The following is a 23,507-nucleotide window of genomic DNA, read 5'->3' as shown; positions in this document are numbered from 1 at the left end:
AGCCCTTAAGACTTGGTGTTTGAGCATGTTTATTTGATGTAATATTTGAATAGAAGGCAATGAAGGGTTGGGCTTGTAGTTTGTTTGTGTGGGAGGCAGAGCAGCAAGAAGAGGTGGAGGGGGGGTGGGGGGGTTGCGGGAGGAGTAAAACTTGTAAATGTAAATTGAGTGTTGAATACTTGTATGAATGTGTAGAAGAAGAGAAAAAAATGGGCGACAGCTTTAAGTAAAGAGAAAGCCAGCCAGCATATGCCTACGGCCATACTAGTCTGAATACGCCCGATCTCGTCTGATCTCGGAAGCTAAGCAGAGTCAGGCCTGGTTAGTATTTGGATGGCAGACCGCCTGGGAACACCAGGTGCAGTAGGCTTTTGCTGCCGCCACAGGCTGCTCAACGTTTTGCACACACACGCGCACACACTGCTCTTAATCAATCAACATCCTTTTTGCTGCTCTCTCTCTCTCTCTCTCTCTCTCTCTCTCGCTTTCCTTTGACCATTTCTTCGCTGCACATTCTCCTGCTGCTACACAAATGCAAGGGGCTCCAGACACAGGGCCGAAATAAGCAGAAGAAGAAAATAAGATAGCCAAAATACACACACTGGCGGAGGGCCACCAGGACACAGCAGCAGAGAGGAGAGACAAGGTGCATAGAAAACTCGGAGGGACAAACAGCAACAGAACAAAGAAGAATGTAGAAAGAGCAGCAGTTAAATTCAGGAAAAAAGCAAAGCCAACTAGCATGCTGTTGAAATGCATGTGTGTTAATGCGAGGAGTGTTACAAATAAGATTGACGAGTTGCAGGCGCAAGTTGCCACATGGGGTTATGCAATAGTAGCTATAACGGAGACCTGGCTTCAAAATGGGCGGAATTGGAAACTAAACAATCCTGGCTACAATGTAATAACATTTGTAGAAGTCGTGTGGGCAGATGTCACATGATCAGGCAGAATCATAGAAATTTACAGCACAGAAGGAGGCCATTCGGCCCATCTTGTCCGTGCCAGCCGACAAAGAGCAATCCACCCAAATCCCACTTTACAGCACTTGGTCCGTAGCCTTGTAGGTTACGGCAGTTCAAGTGCATATCCAAGTACTTTTTAAACGTGATGAGGGTTTCTGCCTCTACCACCCTTTCAGGCAGTGCATTCCAGACCCCCACCATTCACTGGGTGAAAAAATGTCTCCTCAAATTCCCTGTAAACCTCCTACCAATTACTTGAAATCTATTATTGACCCTTCTGCTAAGGGAAATAGGTCCTTCCTATCCACTCTATCTCGGCCCCTCATAATTTTACACACCTCAATTAGGTCTCGCCTCAGCCTCCTGTGTTCCAAAGAAAACAACCCCAGCCTATCCAATCTTTCCTCATAACTAAAATTCCCCAGCCCAGGCAACATCCTCGGAAATCTCCTCTGCACCTTCTCTAGTGCAATCGCATCCTTCTTGTAATGTGGTGACCAGAACTGCACGCGGCACTCTAGCTGCGGCCTAACTAGTGTTTTATACAGTTGAAGCATAACCTCCCCGCTCTTATATTCTACGCCTCGGCTAATAAAGGCAAGTATCCCGTATGCCTGCTTAACCACTTTATCTACCTGTCCTGCTACCTTCAGGGATCTGTGGACATGCACTCCAAGGTCCCGCTGATCCTCTGCATTTCTCAGTGTCCTACCATTTATTGTGTATTCCAACTGAATTCCATTTGCCACTGTTCTGCCCACTAGACGAGTCCATTGATATCTTCCTGCAGTCTACAGCATTCTGTTTCATTATTAACCACACGGCCAATTTTTGTATCATCTGCAAACTTCTTAATCATACTTCCTACATTCAAATCCAAATCATTGATATATACCAGAAAAAGCAAAGGGCCCAGTACTGAGTCGGTGCAGGCTCGATGGGCCGAAATGGCCTCTATCTGCACTGTGGGGTTTCTGTGATTCTGTGAGCCCTGCGGAACCCCACTGGAAACAGCCTTCCGGTCACAAAGACACCCTTCGACCATTATCCTTTGTTTCCTGCCTCTGAGCCAATTTTGGATCCAACTTGCCACTTTGCCTTGGATCCCATGGGCTTTTACTTTCGTGACCAATCTGGCATGCGGGACCTTATCAAAAGCCTTGCTAAAATCCATATAGACTACATCAAAGGCACTACCCTCATCGACCCTCCTTGTTACCTCCTCGAAAAATTGAATTGCGTTAGTCAGACACGACCTTCCGTTAAGAAATCCATGCTGACTGTCCCTGATTAATCCGTGTCTTTCTAAATGAAGATTTCTCCTGTCCCTCAGAACTTTTTCCAATAATTTTCCCACCACCGAGGTTAGGCTGACTGGCCTGTAATTATGCGGTCTATCCCTCTCTCCCTTTTGAAAGAACGGTAGCACGTTAGCAGTCCTCCAGTGGTCGGGCACCACACCTGTAGCCAGAGAGGATTGTAAAATGATGGTGAGAGCCTGTGCTATTTGGTGTCTTACTTCTCTTAAGAGTGTGGGATAGATTTGATGCGGGCCTGGGTATTTGTCCAGTTTGAAAGATGCTACAGCCCTTAAGACTTGGTGTTTGAGCATGTTTATTTGATGTAATATTTGAATAGAAGGCAATGAAGGGTTGGGCTTGTAGTTTGTTTGTGTGGGAGGCAGAGCAGCAAGAAGAGGTGGAGGGGGGGTGGGGGGGTTGCGGGAGGAGTAAAACTTGTAAATGTAAATTGAGTGTTGAATACTTGTATGAATGTGTAGAAGAAGAGAAAAAAATGGGCGACAGCTTTAAGTAAAGAGAAAGCCAGCTAGCATATGCCTACGGCCATACTAGTCTGAATACGCCCGATCTCGTCTGATCTCGGAAGCTAAGCAGAGTCAGGCCTGGTTAGTACTTGGATGGGAGACTGCCTGGGAACACCAGGTGCAGTAGGCTTTTGCTGCCGCCACAGGCTGCTCAACGTTTTGCACACACACGCGCACACACTGCTCTTAATCAATCAACATCCTTTTTGCTGCTCTCTCTCTCTCTCTCTCTCTCTCGCTTTCCTTTGACCATTTCTTCGCTGCACATTCTCCTGCTGCTACACAAATGCAAGGGGCTCCAGACACAGGGCCGAAATAAGCAGAAGAAGAAAATAAGATAGCCAAAATACACACACTGGCGGAGGGCCACCAGGACACAGCAGCAGAGAGGAGAGACAAGGTGCATAGAAAACTCGGAGGGACAAACAGCAACAGAACAAAGAAGAATGTAGAAAGAGCAGCAGTTAAATTCAGGAAAAAAGCAAAGCCAACTAGCATGCTGTTGAAATGCATGTGTGTTAATGCGAGGAGTGTTACAAATAAGATTGACGAGTTGCAGGCGCAAGTTGCCACATGGGGTTATGCAATAGTAGCTATAACGGAGACCTGGCTTCAAAATGGGCGGAATTGGAAACTAAACAATCCTGGCTACAATGTAATAACATTTGTAGAAGTCGTGTGGGCAGATGTCACATGATCAGGCAGAATCATAGAAATTTACAGCACAGAAGGAGGCCATTCGGCCCATCTTGTCCGTGCCAGCCGACAAAGAGCAATCCACCCAAATCCCACTTTACAGCACTTGGTCCGTAGTCTTGTAGGTTACGGCAGTTCAAGTGCATATCCAAGTACTTTTTAAACGTGATGAGGGTTTCTGCCTCTACCACCCTTTCAGGCAGTGCATTCCAGACCCCCACCATTCACTGGGTGAAAAAATGTCTCCTCAAATTCCCTGTAAACCTCCTACCAATTACTTGAAATCTATTATTGACCCTTCTGCTAAGGGAAATAGGTCCTTCCTATCCACTCTATCTCGGCCCCTCATAATTTTACACACCTCAATTAGGTCTCGCCTCAGCCTCCTGTGTTCCAAAGAAAACAACCCCAGCCTATCCAATCTTTCCTCATAACTAAAATTCCCCAGCCCAGGCAACATCCTCGGAAATCTCCTCTGCACCTTCTCTAGTGCAATCGCATCCTTCTTGTAATGTGGTGACCAGAACTGCACGCGGCACTCTAGCTGCGGCCTAACTAGTGTTTTATACAGTTGAAGCATAACCTCCCCGCTCTTATATTCTACGCCTCGGCTAATAAAGGCAAGTATCCCGTATGCCTGCTTAACCACTTTATCTACCTGTCCTGCTACCTTCAGGGATCTGTGGACATGCACTCCAAGGTCCCGCTGATCCTCTGCATTTCTCAGTGTCCTACCATTTATTGTGTATTCCAACTGAATTCCATTTGCCACTGTTCTGCCCACTAGACGAGTCCATTGATATCTTCCTGCAGTCTACAGCATTCTGTTTCATTATTAACCACACGGCCAATTTTTGTATCATCTGCAAACTTCTTAATCATACTTCCTACATTCAAATCCAAATCATTGATATATACCAGAAAAAGCAAAGGGCCCAGTACTGAGTCGGTGCAGGCTCGATGGGCCGAAATGGCCTCTATCTGCACTGTGGGGTTTCTGTGATTCTGTGAGCCCTGCGGAACCCCACTGGAAACAGCCTTCCGGTCACAAAGACACCCTTCGACCATTATCCTTTGTTTCCTGCCTCTGAGCCAATTTTGGATCCAACTTGCCACTTTGCCTTGGATCCCATGGGCTTTTACTTTCGTGACCAATCTGGCATGCGGGACCTTATCAAAAGCCTTGCTAAAATCCATATAGACTACATCAAAGGCACTACCCTCATCGACCCTCCTTGTTACCTCCTCGAAAAATTGAATTGCGTTAGTCAGACACGACCTTCCGTTAAGAAATCCATGCTGACTGTCCCTGATTAATCCGTGTCTTTCTAAATGAAGATTTCTCCTGTCCCTCAGAACTTTTTCCAATAATTTTCCCACCACCGAGGTTAGGCTGACTGGCCTGTAATTATGCGGTCTATCCCTCTCTCCCTTTTGAAAGAACGGTAGCACGTTAGCAGTCCTCCAGTGGTCGGGCACCACACCTGTAGCCAGAGAGGATTGTAAAATGATGGTGAGAGCCTGTGCTATTTGGTGTCTTACTTCTCTTAAGAGTGTGGGATAGATTTGATGCGGGCCTGGGTATTTGTCCAGTTTGAAAGATGCTACAGCCCTTAAGACTTGGTGTTTGAGCATGTTTATTTGATGTAATATTTGAATAGAAGGCAATGAAGGGTTGGGCTTGTAGTTTGTTTGTGTGGGAGGCAGAGCAGCAAGAAGAGGTGGAGGGGGGGTGGGGGGGTTGCGGGAGGAGTAAAACTTGTAAATGTAAATTGAGTGTTGAATACTTGTATGAATGTGTAGAAGAAGAGAAAAAAATGGGCGACAGCTTTAAGTAAAGAGAAAGCCAGCCAGCATATGCCTACGGCCATACTAGTCTGAATACGCCCGATCTCGTCTGATCTCTGGAAGCTAAGCAGAGTCACCCTGGTTAGTACTTGGATGGGAGACCGCCTGGGAACACCAGGTGCAGTAGGCTTTTGCTGCCGCCACAGGCTGCTCAACGTTTTGCACACACACGCGCACACACTGCTCTTAATCAATCAACATCCTTTTTGCTGCTCTCTCTCTCTCTCTCTCTCTCTCTCTCGCTTTCCTTTGACCATTTCTTCGCTGCACATTCTCCTGCTGCTACACAAATGCAAGGGGCTCCAGACACAGGGCCGAAATAAGCAGAAGAAGAAAATAAGATAGCCAAAATACACACACTGGCGGAGGGCCACCAGGACACAGCAGCAGAGAGGAGAGACAAGGTGCATAGAAAACTCGGAGGGACAAACAGCAACAGAACAAAGAAGAATGTAGAAAGAGCAGCAGTTAAATTCAGGAAAAAAGCAAAGCCAACTAGCATGCTGTTGAAATGCATGTGTGTTAATGCGAGGAGTGTTACAAATAAGATTGACGAGTTGCAGGCGCAAGTTGCCACATGGGGTTATGCAATAGTAGCTATAACGGAGACCTGGCTTCAAAATGGGCGGAATTGGAAACTAAACAATCCTGGCTACAATGTAATAACATTTGTAGAAGTCGTGTGGGCAGATGTCACATGATCAGGCAGAATCATAGAAATTTACAGCACAGAAGGAGGCCATTCGGCCCATCTTGTCCGTGCCAGCCGACAAAGAGCAATCCACCCAAATCCCACTTTACAGCACTTGGTCCGTAGCCTTGTAGGTTACGGCAGTTCAAGTGCATATCCAAGTACTTTTTAAACGTGATGAGGGTTTCTGCCTCTACCACCCTTTCAGGCAGTGCATTCCAGACCCCCACCATTCACTGGGTGAAAAAATGTCTCCTCAAATTCCCTGTAAACCTCCTACCAATTACTTGAAATCTATTATTGACCCTTCTGCTAAGGGAAATAGGTCCTTCCTATCCACTCTATCTCGGCCCCTCATAATTTTACACACCTCAATTAGGTCTCGCCTCAGCCTCCTGTGTTCCAAAGAAAACAACCCCAGCCTATCCAATCTTTCCTCATAACTAAAATTCCCCAGCCCAGGCAACATCCTCGGAAATCTCCTCTGCACCTTCTCTAGTGCAATCGCATCCTTCTTGTAATGTGGTGACCAGAACTGCACGCGGCACTCTAGCTGCGGCCTAACTAGTGTTTTATACAGTTGAAGCATAACCTCCCCGCTCTTATATTCTACGCCTCGGCTAATAAAGGCAAGTATCCCGTATGCCTGCTTAACCACTTTATCTACCTGTCCTGCTACCTTCAGGGATCTGTGGACATGCACTCCAAGGTCCCGCTGATCCTCTGCATTTCTCAGTGTCCTACCATTTATTGTGTATTCCAACTGAATTCCATTTGCCACTGTTCTGCCCACTAGACGAGTCCATTGATATCTTCCTGCAGTCTACAGCATTCTGTTTCATTATTAACCACACGGCCAATTTTTGTATCATCTGCAAACTTCTTAATCATACTTCCTACATTCAAATCCAAATCATTGATATATACCAGAAAAAGCAAAGGGCCCAGTACTGAGTCGGTGCAGGCTCGATGGGCCGAAATGGCCTCTATCTGCACTGTGGGGTTTCTGTGATTCTGTGAGCCCTGCGGAACCCCACTGGAAACAGCCTTCCGGTCACAAAGACACCCTTCGACCATTATCCTTTGTTTCCTGCCTCTGAGCCAATTTTGGATCCAACTTGCCACTTTGCCTTGGATCCCATGGGCTTTTACTTTCGTGACCAATCTGGCATGCGGGACCTTATCAAAAGCCTTGCTAAAATCCATATAGACTACATCAAAGGCACTACCCTCATCGACCCTCCTTGTTACCTCCTCGAAAAATTGAATTGCGTTAGTCAGACACGACCTTCCGTTAAGAAATCCATGCTGACTGTCCCTGATTAATCCGTGTCTTTCTAAATGAAGATTTCTCCTGTCCCTCAGAACTTTTTCCAATAATTTTCCCACCACCGAGGTTAGGCTGACTGGCCTGTAATTATGCGGTCTATCCCTCTCTCCCTTTTGAAAGAACGGTAGCACGTTAGCAGTCCTCCAGTGGTCGGGCACCACACCTGTAGCCAGAGAGGATTGTAAAATGATGGTGAGAGCCTGTGCTATTTGGTGTCTTACTTCTCTTAAGAGTGTGGGATAGATTTGATGCGGGCCTGGGTATTTGTCCAGTTTGAAAGATGCTACAGCCCTTAAGACTTGGTGTTTGAGCATGTTTATTTGATGTAATATTTGAATAGAAGGCAATGAAGGGTTGGGCTTGTAGTTTGTTTGTGTGGGAGGCAGAGCAGCAAGAAGAGGTGGAGGGGGGGTGGGGGGGTTGCGGGAGGAGTAAAACTTGTAAATGTAAATTGAGTGTTGAATACTTGTATGAATGTGTAGAAGAAGAGAAAAAAATGGGCGACAGCTTTAAGTAAAGAGAAAGCCAGCCAGCATATGCCTACGGCCATACTAGTCTGAATACGCCCGATCTCATCTGATCTCTGGAAGCTAAGCAGAGTCAGGCCTGGTTAGTACTTGGATGGGAGACCGCCTGGGAACACCAGGTGCAGTAGGCTTTTGCTGCCGCCACAGGCTGCTCAACGTTTTGCACACACACGCGCACACACTGCTCTTAATCAATCAACATCCTTTTTGCTGCTCTCTCTCTCTCTCTCTCTCTCTCTCGCTTTCCTTTGACCATTTCTTCGCTGCACATTCTCCTGCTGCTACACAAATGCAAGGGGCTCCAGACACAGGGCCGAAATAAGCAGAAGAAGAAAATAAGATAGCCAAAATACACACACTGGCGGAGGGCCACCAGGACACAGCAGCAGAGAGGAGAGACAAGGTGCATAGAAAACTCGGAGGGACAAACAGCAACAGAACAAAGAAGAATGTAGAAAGAGCAGCAGTTAAATTCAGGAAAAAAGCAAAGCCAACTAGCATGCTGTTGAAATGCATGTGTGTTAATGCGAGGAGTGTTACAAATAAGATTGACGAGTTGCAGGCGCAAGTTGCCACATGGGGTTATGCAATAGTAGCTATAACGGAGACCTGGCTTCAAAATGGGCGGAATTGGAAACTAAACAATCCTGGCTACAATGTAATAACATTTGTAGAAGTCGTGTGGGCAGATGTCACATGATCAGGCAGAATCATAGAAATTTACAGCACAGAAGGAGGCCATTCGGCCCATCTTGTCCGTGCCAGCCGACAAAGAGCAATCCACCCAAATCCCACTTTACAGCACTTGGTCCGTAGCCTTGTAGGTTACGGCAGTTCAAGTGCATATCCAAGTACTTTTTAAACGTGATGAGGGTTTCTGCCTCTACCACCCTTTCAGGCAGTGCATTCCAGACCCCCACCATTCACTGGGTGAAAAAATGTCTCCTCAAATTCCCTGTAAACCTCCTACCAATTACTTGAAATCTATTATTGACCCTTCTGCTAAGGGAAATAGGTCCTTCCTATCCACTCTATCTCGGCCCCTCATAATTTTACACACCTCAATTAGGTCTCGCCTCAGCCTCCTGTGTTCCAAAGAAAACAACCCCAGCCTATCCAATCTTTCCTCATAACTAAAATTCCCCAGCCCAGGCAACATCCTCGGAAATCTCCTCTGCACCTTCTCTAGTGCAATCGCATCCTTCTTGTAATGTGGTGACCAGAACTGCACGCGGCACTCTAGCTGCGGCCTAACTAGTGTTTTATACAGTTGAAGCATAACCTCCCCGCTCTTATATTCTACACCTCGGCTAATAAAGGCAAGTATCCCGTATGCCTGCTTAACCACTTTATCTACCTGTCCTGCTACCTTCAGGGATCTGTGGACATGCACTCCAAGGTCCCGCTGATCCTCTGCATTTCTCAGTGTCCTACCATTTATTGTGTATTCCAACTGAATTCCATTTGCCACTGTTCTGCCCACTAGACGAGTCCATTGATATCTTCCTGCAGTCTACAGCATTCTGTTTCATTATTAACCACACGGCCAATTTTTGTATCATCTGCAAACTTCTTAATCATACTTCCTACATTCAAATCCAAATCATTGATATATACCAGAAAAAGCAAAGGGCCCAGTACTGAGTCGGTGCAGGCTCGATGGGCCGAAATGGCCTCTATCTGCACTGTGGGGTTTCTGTGATTCTGTGAGCCCTGCGGAACCCCACTGGAAACAGCCTTCCGGTCACAAAGACACCCTTCGACCATTACCCTTTGTTTCCTGCCTCTGAGCCAATTTTGGATCCAACTTGCCACTTTGCCTTGGATCCCATGGGCTTTTACTTTCGTGACCAATCTGGCATGCGGGACCTTATCAAAAGCCTTGCTAAAATCCATATAGACTACATCAAAGGCACTACCCTCATCGACCCTCCTTGTTACCTCCTCGAAAAATTGAATTGCGTTAGTCAGACACGACCTTCCGTTAAGAAATCCATGCTGACTGTCCCTGATTAATCCGTGTCTTTCTAAATGAAGATTTCTCCTGTCCCTCAGAACTTTTTCCAATAATTTTCCCACCACCGAGGTTAGGCTGACTGGCCTGTAATTATGCGGTCTATCCCTCTCTCCCTTTTGAAAGAACGGTAGCACGTTAGCAGTCCTCCAGTGGTCGGGCACCACACCTGTAGCCAGAGAGGATTGTAAAATGATGGTGAGAGCCTGTGCTATTTGGTGTCTTACTTCTCTTAAGAGTGTGGGATAGATTTGATGCGGGCCTGGGTATTTGTCCAGTTTGAAAGATGCTACAGCCCTTAAGACTTGGTGTTTGAGCATGTTTATTTGATGTAATATTTGAATAGAAGGCAATGAAGGGTTGGGCTTGTAGTTTGTTTGTGTGGGAGGCAGAGCAGCAAGAAGAGGTGGAGGGGGGGTGGGGGGGTTGCGGGAGGAGTAAAACTTGTAAATGTAAATTGAGTGTTGAATACTTGTATGAATGTGTAGAAGAAGAGAAAAAAATGGGCGACAGCTTTAAGTAAAGAGAAAGCCAGCCAGCATATGCCTACGGCCATACTAGTCTGAATACGCCCGATCTCGTCTGATCTCGGAAGCTAAGCAGAGTCAGGCCTGGTTAGTACTTGGATGGGAGACCGCCTGGGAACACCAGGTGCAGTAGGCTTTTGCTGCCGCCACAGGCTGCTCAACGTTTTGCACACACACGCGCACACACTGCTCTTAATCAATCAACATCCTTTTTGCTGCTCTCTCTCTCTCTCTCTCTCTCTCTCTCTCGCTTTCCTTTGACCATTTCTTCGCTGCACATTCTCCTGCTGCTACACAAATGCAAGGGGCTCCAGACACAGGGCCGAAATAAGCAGAAGAAGAAAATAAGATAGCCAAAATACACACACTGGCGGAGGGCCACCAGGACACAGCAGCAGAGAGGAGAGACAAGGTGCATAGAAAACTCGGAGGGACAAACAGCAACAGAACAAAGAAGAATGTAGAAAGAGCAGCAGTTAAATTCAGGAAAAAAGCAAAGCCAACTAGCATGCTGTTGAAATGCATGTGTGTTAATGCGAGGAGTGTTACAAATAAGATTGACGAGTTGCAGGCGCAAGTTGCCACATGGGGTTATGCAATAGTAGCTATAACGGAGACCTGGCTTCAAAATGGGCGGAATTGGAAACTAAACAATCCTGGCTACAATGTAATAACATTTGTAGAAGTCGTGTGGGCAGATGTCACATGATCAGGCAGAATCATAGAAATTTACAGCACAGAAGGAGGCCATTCGGCCCATCTTGTCCGTGCCAGCCGACAAAGAGCAATCCACCCAAATCCCACTTTACAGCACTTGGTCCGTAGCCTTGTAGGTTACGGCAGTTCAAGTGCATATCCAAGTACTTTTTAAACGTGATGAGGGTTTCTGCCTCTACCACCCTTTCAGGCAGTGCATTCCAGACCCCCACCATTCACTGGGTGAAAAAATGTCTCCTCAAATTCCCTGTAAACCTCCTACCAATTACTTGAAATCTATTATTGACCCTTCTGCTAAGGGAAATAGGTCCTTCCTATCCACTCTATCTCGGCCCCTCATAATTTTACACACCTCAATTAGGTCTCGCCTCAGCCTCCTGTGTTCCAAAGAAAACAACCCCAGCCTATCCAATCTTTCCTCATAACTAAAATTCCCCAGCCCAGGCAACATCCTCGGAAATCTCCTCTGCACCTTCTCTAGTGCAATCGCATCCTTCTTGTAATGTGGTGACCAGAACTGCACGCGGCACTCTAGCTGCGGCCTAACTAGTGTTTTATACAGTTGAAGCATAACCTCCCCGCTCTTATATTCTACGCCTCGGCTAATAAAGGCAAGTATCCCGTATGCCTGCTTAACCACTTTATCTACCTGTCCTGCTACCTTCAGGGATCTGTGGACATGCACTCCAAGGTCCCGCTGATCCTCTGCATTTCTCAGTGTCCTACCATTTATTGTGTATTCCAACTGAATTCCATTTGCCACTGTTCTGCCCACTAGACGAGTCCATTGATATCTTCCTGCAGTCTACAGCATTCTGTTTCATTATTAACCACACGGCCAATTTTTGTATCATCTGCAAACTTCTTAATCATACTTCCTACATTCAAATCCAAATCATTGATATATACCAGAAAAAGCAAAGGGCCCAGTACTGAGTCGGTGCAGGCTCGATGGGCCGAAATGGCCTCTATCTGCACTGTGGGGTTTCTGTGATTCTGTGAGCCCTGCGGAACCCCACTGGAAACAGCCTTCCGGTCACAAAGACACCCTTCGACCATTACCCTTTGTTTCCTGCCTCTGAGCCAATTTTGGATCCAACTTGCCACTTTGCCTTGGATCCCATGGGCTTTTACTTTCGTGACCAATCTGGCATGCGGGACCTTATCAAAAGCCTTGCTAAAATCCATATAGACTACATCAAAGGCACTACCCTCATCGACCCTCCTTGTTACCTCCTCGAAAAATTGAATTGCGTTAGTCAGACACGACCTTCCGTTAAGAAATCCATGCTGACTGTCCCTGATTAATCCGTGTCTTTCTAAATGAAGATTTCTCCTGTCCCTCAGAACTTTTTCCAATAATTTTCCCACCACCGAGGTTAGGCTGACTGGCCTGTAATTATGCGGTCTATCCCTCTCTCCCTTTTGAAAGAACGGTAGCACGTTAGCAGTCCTCCAGTGGTCGGGCACCACACCTGTAGCCAGAGAGGATTGTAAAATGATGGTGAGAGCCTGTGCTATTTGGTGTCTTACTTCTCTTAAGAGTGTGGGATAGATTTGATGCGGGCCTGGGTATTTGTCCAGTTTGAAAGATGCTACAGCCCTTAAGACTTGGTGTTTGAGCATGTTTATTTGATGTAATATTTGAATAGAAGGCAATGAAGGGTTGGGCTTGTAGTTTGTTTGTGTGGGAGGCAGAGCAGCAAGAAGAGGTGGAGGGGGGGTTGCGGGAGGAGTAAAACTTGTAAATGTAAATTGAGTGTTGAATACTTGTATGAATGTGTAGAAGAAGAGAAAAAAATGGGCGACAGCTTTAAGTAAAGAGAAAGCCAGCCAGCATATGCCTACGGCCATACTAGTCTGAATACGCCCGATCTCGTCTGATCTCGGAAGCTAAGCAGAGTCAGGCCTGGTTAGTACTTGGATGGGAGACCGCCTGGGAACACCAGGTGCAGTAGGCTTTTGCTGCCGCCACAGGCTGCTCAACGTTTTGCACACACACGCGCACACACTGCTCTTAATCAATCAACATCCTTTTTGCTGCTCTCTCTCTCTCGCTTTCCTTTGACCATTTCTTCGCTGCACATTCTCCTGCTGCTACACAAATGCAAGGGGCTCCAGACACAGGGCCGAAATAAGCAGAAGAAGAAAATAAGATAGCCAAAATACACACACTGGCGGAGGGCCACCAGGACACAGCAGCAGAGAGGAGAGACAAGGTGCATAGAAAACTCGGAGGGACAAACAGCAACAGAACAAAGAAGAATGTAGAAAGAGCAGCAGTTAAATTCAGGAAAAAAGCAAAGCCAACTAGCATGCTGTTGAAATGCATGTGTGTTAATGCGAGGAGTGTTACAAATAAGATTGACGAGTTGCAGGCGCAAGTTGCCACATGGGGTTATGCAATAGTAGCTATAACGGAGACCTGGCTTCAAAATGGGCGGAATTGGAAACTAAACAATCCTGGCTACAATGTAATAACATTTGTAGAAGTCGTGTGGGCAGATGTCACATGATCAGGCAGAATCATAGAAATTTACAGCACAGAAGGAGGCCATTCGGCCCATCTTGTCCGTGCCAGCCGACAAAGAGCAATCCACCCAAATCCCACTTTACAGCACTTGGTCCGTAGCCTTGTAGGTTACGGCAGTTCAAGTGCATATCCAAGTACTTTTTAAACGTGATGAGGGTTTCTGCCTCTACCACCCTTTCAGGCAGTGCATTCCAGACCCCCACCATTCACTGGGTGAAAAAATGTCTCCTCAAATTCCCTGTAAACCTCCTACCAATTACTTGAAATCTATTATTGACCCTTCTGCTAAGGGAAATAGGTCCTTCCTATCCACTCTATCTCGGCCCCTCATAATTTTACACACCTCAATTAGGTCTCGCCTCAGCCTCCTGTGTTCCAAAGAAAACAACCCCAGCCTATCCAATCTTTCCTCATAACTAAAATTCCCCAGCCCAGGCAACATCCTCGGAAATCTCCTCTGCACCTTCTCTAGTGCAATCGCATCCTTCTTGTAATGTGGTGACCAGAACTGCACGCGGCACTCTAGCTGCGGCCTAACTAGTGTTTTATACAGTTGAAGCATAACCTCCCCGCTCTTATATTCTACGCCTCGGCTAATAAAGGCAAGTATCCCGTATGCCTGCTTAACCACTTTATCTACCTGTCCTGCTACCTTCAGGGATCTGTGGACATGCACTCCAAGGTCCCGCTGATCCTCTGCATTTCTCAGTGTCCTACCATTTATTGTGTATTCCAACTGAATTCCATTTGCCACTGTTCTGCCCACTAGACGAGTCCATTGATATCTTCCTGCAGTCTACAGCATTCTGTTTCATTATTAACCACACGGCCAATTTTTGTATCATCTGCAAACTTCTTAATCATACTTCCTACATTCAAATCCAAATCATTGATATATACCAGAAAAAGCAAAGGGCCCAGTACTGAGTCGGTGCAGGCTCGATGGGCCGAAATGGCCTCTATCTGCACTGTGGGGTTTCTGTGATTCTGTGAGCCCTGCGGAACCCCACTGGAAACAGCCTTCCGGTCACAAAGACACCCTTCGACCATTACCCTTTGTTTCCTGCCTCTGAGCCAATTTTGGATCCAACTTGCCACTTTGCCTTGGATCCCATGGGCTTTTACTTTCGTGACCAATCTGGCATGCGGGACCTTATCAAAAACCTTGCTAAAATCCATATAGACTACATCAAAGGCACTACCCTCATCGACCCTCCTTGTTACCTCCTCGAAAAATTGAATTGCGTTAGTCAGACACGACCTTCCGTTAAGAAATCCATGCTGACTGTCCCTGATTAATCCGTGTCTTTCTAAATGAAGATTTCTCCTGTCCCTCAGAACTTTTTCCAATAATTTTCCCACCACCGAGGTTAGGCTGACTGGCCTGTAATTATGCGGTCTATCCCTCTCTCCCTTTTGAAAGAACGGTAGCACGTTAGCAGTCCTCCAGTGGTCGGGCACCACACCTGTAGCCAGAGAGGATTGTAAAATGATGGTGAGAGCCTGTGCTATTTGGTGTCTTACTTCTCTTAAGAGTGTGGGATAGATTTGATGCGGGCCTGGGTATTTGTCCAGTTTGAAAGATGCTACAGCCCTTAAGACTTGGTGTTTGAGCATGTTTATTTGATGTAATATTTGAATAGAAGGCAATGAAGGGTTGGGCTTGTAGTTTGTTTGTGTGGGAGGCAGAGCAGCAAGAAGAGGTGGAGGGGGGGTGGGGGGGTTGCGGGAGGAGTAAAACTTGTAAATGTAAATTGAGTGTTGAATACTTGTATGAATGTGTAGAAGAAGAGAAAAAAATGGGCGACAGCTTTAAGTAAAGAGAAAGCCAGCCAGCATATGCCTATGGCCATACTAGTCTGAATACGCCCGATCTCGTCTGATCTCGGAAACTAAGCAGAGTCAGGCCTGGTTAGTACTTGGATGGGAGACTGCCTGGGAATACCAGGTGCAGTAGGCTTTTGCTGCCGCCACAGGCTGCTCAACGTTTTGCACACACACGCGCACACACTGCTCTTAATCAATCAACATCCTTTTTGCTGCTCTCTCTCTCTCTCTCTCTCTCTCTCTCTCTCTCTCGCTTTCCTTTGACCATTTCTTCGCTGCACATTCTCCTGCTGCTACACAAATGCAAGGGGCTCCAGACACAGGGCCGAAATAAGCAGAAGAAGAAAATAAGATAGCCAAAATACACACACTGGCGGAGGGCCACCAGGACACAGCAGCAGAGAGGAGAGACAAGGTGCATAGAAAACTCGGAGGGACAAACAGCAACAGAACAAAGAAGAATGTAGAAAGAGCAGCAGTTAAATTCAGGAAAAAAGCAAAGCCAACTAGCATGCTGTTGAAATGCATGTGTGTTAATGCGAGGAGTGTTACAAATAAGATTGACGAGTTGCAGGCGCAAGTTGCCACATGGGGTTATGCAATAGTAGCCATAACGGAGACCTGGCTTCAAAATGGGCGGAATTGGAAACTAAACAATCCTGGCTACAATGTAATAACATTTGTAGAAGTCGTGTGGGCAGATGTCACATGATCAGGCAGAATCATAGAAATTTACAGCACAGAAGGAGGCCATTCGGCCCATCTTGTCCGTGCCAGCCGACAAAGAGCAATCCACCCAAATCCCACTTTACAGCACTTGGTCCGTAGCCTTGTAGGTTACGGCAGTTCAAGTGCATATCCAAGTACTTTTTAAACGTGATGAGGGTTTCTGCCTCTACCACCCTTTCAGGCAGTGCATTCCAGACCCCCACCATTCACTGGGTGAAAAAATGTCTCCTCAAATTCCCTGTAAACCTCCTACCAATTACTTGAAATCTATTATTGACCCTTCTGCTAAGGGAAATAGGTCCTTCCTATCCACTCTATCTCGGCCCCTCATAATTTTACACACCTCAATTAGGTCTCGCCTCAGCCTCCTGTGTTCCAAAGAAAACAACCCCAGCCTATCCAATCTTTCCTCATAACTAAAATTCCCCAGCCCAGGCAACATCCTCGGAAATCTCCTCTGCACCTTCTCTAGTGCAATCGCATCCTTCTTGTAATGTGGTGACCAGAACTGCACGCGGCACTCTAGCTGCGGCCTAACTAGTGTTTTATACAGTTGAAGCATAACCTCCCCGCTCTTATATTCTACGCCTCGGCTAATAAAGGCAAGTATCCCGTATGCCTGCTTAACCACTTTATCTACCTGTCCTGCTACCTTCAGGGATCTGTGGACATGCACTCCAAGGTCCCGCTGATCCTCTGCATTTCTCAGTGTCCTACCATTTATTGTGTATTCCAACTGAATTCCATTTGCCACTGTTCTGCCCACTAGACGAGTCCATTGATATCTTCCTGCAGTCTACAGCATTCTGTTTCATTATTAACCACACGGCCAATTTTTGTATCATCTGCAAACTTCTTAATCATACTTCCTACATTCAAATCCAAATCATTGATATATACCAGAAAAAGCAAAGGGCCCAGTACTGAGTCGGTGCAGGCTCGATGGGCCGAAATGGCCTCTATCTGCACTGTGGGGTTTCTGTGATTCTGTGAGCCCTGCGGAACCCCACTGGAAACAGCCTTCCGGTCACAAAAACACCCTTCGACCATTACCCTTTGTTTCCTGCCTCTGAGCCAATTTTGGATCCAACTTGCCACTTTGCCTTGGATCCCATGGGCTTTTACTTTCGTGACCAATCTGGCATGCGGGACCTTATCAAAAGCCTTGCTAAAATCCATATAGACTACATCAAAGGCACTACCCTCATCGACCCTCCTTGTTACCTCCTCGAAAAATTGAATTGCGTTAGTCAGACACGACCTTCCGTTAAGAAATCCATGCTGACTGTCCCTGATTAATCCGTGTCTTTCTAAATGAAGATTTCTCCTGTCCCTCAGAACTTTTTCCAATAATTTTCCCACCACCGAGGTTAGGCTGACTGGCCTGTAATTATGCGGTCTATCCCTCTCTCCCTTTTGAAAGAACGGTAGCACGTTAGCAGTCCTCCAGTGGTCGGGCACCACACCTGTAGCCAGAGAGGATTGTAAAATGATGGTGAGAGCCTGTGCTATTTGGTGTCTTACTTCTCTTAAGAGTGTGGGATAGATTTGATGCGGGCCTGGGTATTTGTCCAGTTTGAAAGATGCTACAGCCCTTAAGACTTGGTGTTTGAGCATGTTTATTTGATGTAATATTTGAATAGAAGGCAACGAAGGGTTGGGCTTGTAGTTTGTTTGTGTGGGAGGCAGAGCAGCAAGAAGAGGTGGAGGGGGGGTGGGGGGGTTGCGGGAGGAGTAAAACTTGTAAATGTAAATTGAGTGTTGAATACTTGTATGAATGTGTAGAAGAAGAGAAAAAAATGGGCGACAGCTTTAAGTAAAGAGAAAGCCAGCCAGCATATGCCTACGGCCATACTAGTCTGAATACGCCCGATCTCGTCTGATCTCTGGAAGCTAAGCAGAGTCAGGCCTGGTTAGTACTTGGATGGGAGACCGCCTGGGAACACCAGGTGCAGTAGGCTTTTGCTGCCGCCACAGGCTGCTCAACGTTTTGCACACACACGCGCACACACTGCTCTTAATCAATCAACATCCTTTTTGCTGCTCTCTCTCTCTCTCTCTCTCTCGCTTTCCTTTGACCATTTCTTCGCTGCACATTCTCCTGCTGCTACACAAATGCAAGGGGCTCCAGACACAGGGCCGAAATAAGCAGAAGAAGAAAATAAGATAGCCAAAATACACACACTGGCGGAGGGCCACCAGGACACAGCAGCAGAGAGGAGAGACAAGGTGCATAGAAAACTCGGAGGGACAAACAGCAACAGAACAAAGAAGAATGTAGAAAGAGCAGCAGTTAAATTCAGGAAAAAAGCAAAGCCAACTAGCATGCTGTTGAAATGCATGTGTGTTAATGCGAGGAGTGTTACAAATAAGATTGACGAGTTGCAGGCGCAAGTTGCCACATGGGGTTATGCAATAGTAGCTATAACGGAGACCTGGCTTCAAAATGGGCGGAATTGGAAACTAAACAATCCTGGCTACAATGTAATAACATTTGTAGAAGTCGTGTGGGCAGATGTCACATGATCAGGCAGAATCATAGAAATTTACAGCACAGAAGGAGGCCATTCGGCCCATCTTGTCCGTGCCAGCCGACAAAGAGCAATCCACCCAAATCCCACTTTACAGCACTTGGTCCGTAGCCTTGTAGGTTACGGCAGTTCAAGTGCATATCCAAGTACTTTTTAAACGTGATGAGGGTTTCTGCCTCTACCACCCTTTCAGGCAGTGCATTCCAGACCCCCACCATTCACTGGGTGAAAAAATGTCTCCTCAAATTCCCTGTAAACCTCCTACCAATTACTTGAAATCTATTATTGACCCTTCTGCTAAGGGAAATAGGTCCTTCCTATCCACTCTATCTCGGCCCCTCATAATTTTACACACCTCAATTAGGTCTCGCCTCAGCCTCCTGTGTTCCAAAGAAAACAACCCCAGCCTATCCAATCTTTCCTCATAACTAAAATTCCCCAGCCCAGGCAACATCCTCGGAAATCTCCTCTGCACCTTCTCTAGTGCAATCGCATCCTTCTTGTAATGTGGTGACCAGAACTGCACGCGGCACTCTAGCTGCGGCCTAACTAGTGTTTTATACAGTTGAAGCATAACCTCCCCGCTCTTATATTCTACGCCTCGGCTAATAAAGGCAAGTATCCCGTATGCCTGCTTAACCACTTTATCTACCTGTCCTGCTACCTTCAGGGATCTGTGGACATGCACTCCAAGGTCCCGCTGATCCTCTGCATTTCTCAGTGTCCTACCATTTATTGTGTATTCCAACTGAATTCCATTTGCCACTGTTCTGCCCACTAGACGAGTCCATTGATATCTTCCTGCAGTCTACAGCATTCTGTTTCATTATTAACCACACGGCCAATTTTTGTATCATCTGCAAACTTCTTAATCATACTTCCTACATTCAAATCCAAATCATTGATATATACCAGAAAAAGCAAAGGGCCCAGTACTGAGTCGGTGCAGGCTCGATGGGCCGAAATGGCCTCTATCTGCACTGTGGGGTTTCTGTGATTCTGTGAGCCCTGCGGAACCCCACTGGAAACAGCCTTCCGGTCACAAAGACACCCTTCGACCATTACCCTTTGTTTCCTGCCTCTGAGCCAATTTTGGATCCAACTTGCCACTTTGCCTTGGATCCCATGGGCTTTTACTTTCGTGACCAATCTGGCATGCGGGACCTTATCAAAAGCCTTGCTAAAATCCATATAGACTACATCAAAGGCACTACCCTCATCGACCCTCCTTGTTACCTCCTCGAAAAATTGAATTGCGTTAGTCAGACACGACCTTCCGTTAAGAAATCCATGCTGACTGTCCCTGATTAATCCGTGTCTTTCTAAATGAAGATTTCTCCTGTCCCTCAGAACTTTTTCCAATAATTTTCCCACCACCGAGGTTAGGCTGACTGGCCTGTAATTATGCGGTCTATCCCTCTCTCCCTTTTGAAAGAACGGTAGCACGTTAGCAGTCCTCCAGTGGTCGGGCACCACACCTGTAGCCAGAGAGGATTGTAAAATGATGGTGAGAGCCTGTGCTATTTGGTGTCTTACTTCTCTTAAGAGTGTGGGATAGATTTGATGCGGGCCTGGGTATTTGTCCAGTTTGAAAGATGCTACAGCCCTTAAGACTTGGTGTTTGAGCATGTTTATTTGATGTAATATTTGAATAGAAGGCAATGAAGGGTTGGGCTTGTAGTTTGTTTGTGTGGGAGGCAGAGCAGCAAGAAGAGGTGGAGGGGGGGTGGGGGGGTTGCGGGAGGAGTAAAACTTGTAAATGTAAATTGAGTGTTGAATACTTGTATGAATGTGTAGAAGAAGAGAAAAAAATGGGCGACAGCTTTAAGTAAAGAGAAAGCCAGCCAGCATATGCCTACGGCCATACTAGTCTGAATACGCCCGATCTCGTCTGATCTCGGAAGCTAAGCAGAGTCAGGCCTGGTTAGTACTTGGATGGGAGACCGCCTGGGAACACCAGGTGCAGTAGGCTTTTGCTGCCGCCACAGGCTGCTCAACGTTTTGCACACACACGCGCACACACTGCTCTTAATCAATCAACATCCTTTTTGCTGCTCTCTCTCTCTCTCTCTCTCTCTCTCTCTCGCTTTCCTTTGACCATTTCTTCGCTGCACATTCTCCTGCTGCTACACAAATGCAAGGGGCTCCAGACACAGGGCCGAAATAAGCAGAAGAAGAAAATAAGATAGCCAAAATACACACACTGGCGGAGGGCCACCAGGACACAGCAGCAGAGAGGAGAGACAAGGTGCATAGAAAACTCGGAGGGACAAACAGCAACAGAACAAAGAAGAATGTAGAAAGAGCAGCAGTTAAATTCAAGAAAAAAGCAAAGCCAACTAGCATGCTGTTGAAATGCATGTGTGTTAATGCGAGGAGTGTTACAAATAAGATTGACGAGTTGCAGGCGCAAGTTGCCACATGGGGTTATGCAATAGTAGCTATAACGGAGACCTGGCTTCAAAATGGGCGGAATTGGAAACTAAACAATCCTGGCTACAATGTAATAACATTTGTAGAAGTCGTGTGGGCAGATGTCACATGATCAGGCAGAATCATAGAAATTTACAGCACAGAAGGAGGCCATTCGGCCCATCTTGTCCGTGCCAGCCGACAAAGAGCAATCCACCCAAATCCCACTTTACAGCACTTGGTCCGTAGCCTTGTAGGTTACGGCAGTTCAAGTGCATATCCAAGTACTTTTTAAACGTGATGAGGGTTTCTGCCTCTACCACCCTTTCAGGCAGTGCATTCCAGACCCCCACCATTCACTGGGTGAAAAAATGTCTCCTCAAATTCCCTGTAAACCTCCTACCAATTACTTGAAATCTATTATTGACCCTTCTGCTAAGGGAAATAGGTCCTTCCTATCCACTCTATCTCGGCCCCTCATAATTTTACACACCTCAATTAGGTCTCGCCTCAGCCTCCTGTGTTCCAAAGAAAACAACCCCAGCCTATCCAATCTTTCCTCATAACTAAAATTCCCCAGCCCAGGCAACATCCTCGGAAATCTCCTCTGCACCTTCTCTAGTGCAATCGCATCCTTCTTGTAATGTGGTGACCAGAACTGCACGCGGCACTCTAGCTGCGGCCTAACTAGTGTTTTATACAGTTGAAGCATAACCTCCCCGCTCTTATATTCTACGCCTCGGCTAATAAAGGCAAGTATCCCGTATGCCTGCTTAACCACTTTATCTACCTGTCCTGCTACCTTCAGGGATCTGTGGACATGCACTCCAAGGTCCCGCTGATCCTCTGCATTTCTCAGTGTCCTACCATTTATTGTGTATTCCAACTGAATTCCATTTGCCACTGTTCTGCCCACTAGACGAGTCCATTGATATCTTCCTGCAGTCTACAGCATTCTGTTTCATTATTAACCACACGGCCAATTTTTGTATCATCTGCAAACTTCTTAATCATACTTCCTACATTCAAATCCAAATCATTGATATATACCAGAAAAAGCAAAGGGCCCAGTACTGAGTCGGTGCAGGCTCGATGGGCCGAAATGGCCTCTATCTGCACTGTGGGGTTTCTGTGATTCTGTGAGCCCTGCGGAACCCCACTGGAAACAGCCTTCCGGTCACAAAGACACCCTTCGACCATTACCCTTTGTTTCCTGCCTCTGAGCCAATTTTGGATCCAACTTGCCACTTTGCCTTGGATCCCATGGGCTTTTACTTTCGTGACCAATCTGGCATGCGGGACCTTATCAAAAGCCTTGCTAAAATCCATATAGACTACATCAAAGGCACTACCCTCATCGACCCTCCTTGTTACCTCCTCGAAAAATTGAATTGCGTTAGTCAGACACGACCTTCCGTTAAGAAATCCATGCTGACTGTCCCTGATTAATCCGTGTCTTTCTAAATGAAGATTTCTCCTGTCCCTCAGAACTTTTTCCAATAATTTTCCCACCACCGAGGTTAGGCTGACTGGCCTGTAATTATGCGGTCTATCCCTCTCTCCCTTTTGAAAGAACGGTAGCACGTTAGCAGTCCTCCAGTGGTCGGGCACCACACCTGTAGCCAGAGAGGATTGTAAAATGATGGTGAGAGCCTGTGCTATTTGGTGTCTTACTTCTCTTAAGAGTGTGGGATAGATTTGATGCGGGCCTGGGTATTTGTCCAGTTTGAAAGATGCTACAGCCCTTAAGACTTGGTGTTTGAGCATGTTTATTTGATGTAATATTTGAATAGAAGACAATGAAGGGTTGGGCTTGTAGTTTGTTTGTGTGGGAGGCAGAGCAGCAAGAAGAGGTGGAGGGGGGGTGGGGGGGTTGCGGGAGGAGTAAAACTTGTAAATGTAAATTGAGTGTTGAATACTTGTATGAATGTGTAGAAGAAGAGAAAAAAATGGGCGACAGCTTTAAGTAAAGAGAAAGCCAGCCAGCATATGCCTACGGCCCTACTAGTCTGAATACGCCCGATCTCGTCTGATCTCGGAAGCTAAGCAGAGTCAGGCCTGGTTAGTACTTGGATGGGAGACCGCCTGGGAACACCAGGTGCAGTAGGCTTTTGCTGCCGCCACAGGCTGCTCAACGTTTTGCACACACACGCGCACACACTGCTCTTAATCAATCAACATCCTTTTTGCTGCTCTCTCTCTCTCTCTCTCTCTCTCTCTCTCGCTTTCCTTTGACCATTTCTTCGCTGCACATTCTCCTGCTGCTACACAAATGCAAGGGGCTCCAGACACAGGGCCGAAATAAGCAGAAGAAGAAAATAAGATAGCCAAAATA

General features: G+C 46.5%; 5 non-coding genes and 5 pseudogenes across 5 annotated transcripts; all 10 read left to right on the top strand.

Annotated features, from left to right (window-relative positions):
- Window positions 1–251: 251 nt before the first annotated feature.
- Window positions 252–370, top strand: LOC147104140 (5S ribosomal RNA; annotated as a pseudogene).
- A 2,431-nt stretch (window positions 371–2,801) lies between these two features.
- Window positions 2,802–2,920, top strand: LOC147104139 (5S ribosomal RNA). The gene has a single exon (XR_015072787.1). It is a non-coding gene; the product is annotated as a 5S ribosomal RNA (ribosomal RNA).
- Window positions 2,921–5,345: 2,425 nt separating this feature from the next.
- Window positions 5,346–5,464, top strand: LOC147104138 (5S ribosomal RNA; annotated as a pseudogene).
- Window positions 5,465–7,893: 2,429 nt separating this feature from the next.
- LOC147104137 (5S ribosomal RNA) lies at window positions 7,894–8,013 on the top strand (annotated as a pseudogene).
- Window positions 8,014–10,440: 2,427 nt separating this feature from the next.
- LOC147104136 (5S ribosomal RNA) lies at window positions 10,441–10,559 on the top strand. Its single transcript, XR_015072500.1, has one exon. It is a non-coding gene; the product is annotated as a 5S ribosomal RNA (ribosomal RNA).
- Window positions 10,560–12,982: 2,423 nt separating this feature from the next.
- Window positions 12,983–13,101, top strand: LOC147104135 (5S ribosomal RNA). The gene has a single exon (XR_015072499.1). It is a non-coding gene; the product is annotated as a 5S ribosomal RNA (ribosomal RNA).
- Window positions 13,102–15,514: 2,413 nt separating this feature from the next.
- On the top strand, window positions 15,515–15,633 carry LOC147104134 (5S ribosomal RNA; annotated as a pseudogene).
- A 2,437-nt stretch (window positions 15,634–18,070) lies between these two features.
- On the top strand, window positions 18,071–18,190 carry LOC147104133 (5S ribosomal RNA; annotated as a pseudogene).
- Window positions 18,191–20,613: 2,423 nt separating this feature from the next.
- Window positions 20,614–20,732, top strand: LOC147104132 (5S ribosomal RNA). The gene has a single exon (XR_015072498.1). It is a non-coding gene; the product is annotated as a 5S ribosomal RNA (ribosomal RNA).
- Window positions 20,733–23,163: 2,431 nt separating this feature from the next.
- On the top strand, window positions 23,164–23,282 carry LOC147104131 (5S ribosomal RNA). The gene has a single exon (XR_015072832.1). It is a non-coding gene; the product is annotated as a 5S ribosomal RNA (ribosomal RNA).
- The last annotated feature ends 225 nt before the right edge of the window (window positions 23,283–23,507 follow it).

Source organism: Somniosus microcephalus, chromosome 19 (genome assembly GCF_052327205.1).
Source record: "Somniosus microcephalus isolate GS21.2 chromosome 19, FLI_Smic_1.0, whole genome shotgun sequence".
Taxonomy (NCBI): Eukaryota; Metazoa; Chordata; class Chondrichthyes; order Squaliformes; family Somniosidae; genus Somniosus; species Somniosus microcephalus.
Note: the sequence above shows the minus strand (reverse complement) of the source record. Positions and strands in the feature narration are given on the sequence as shown.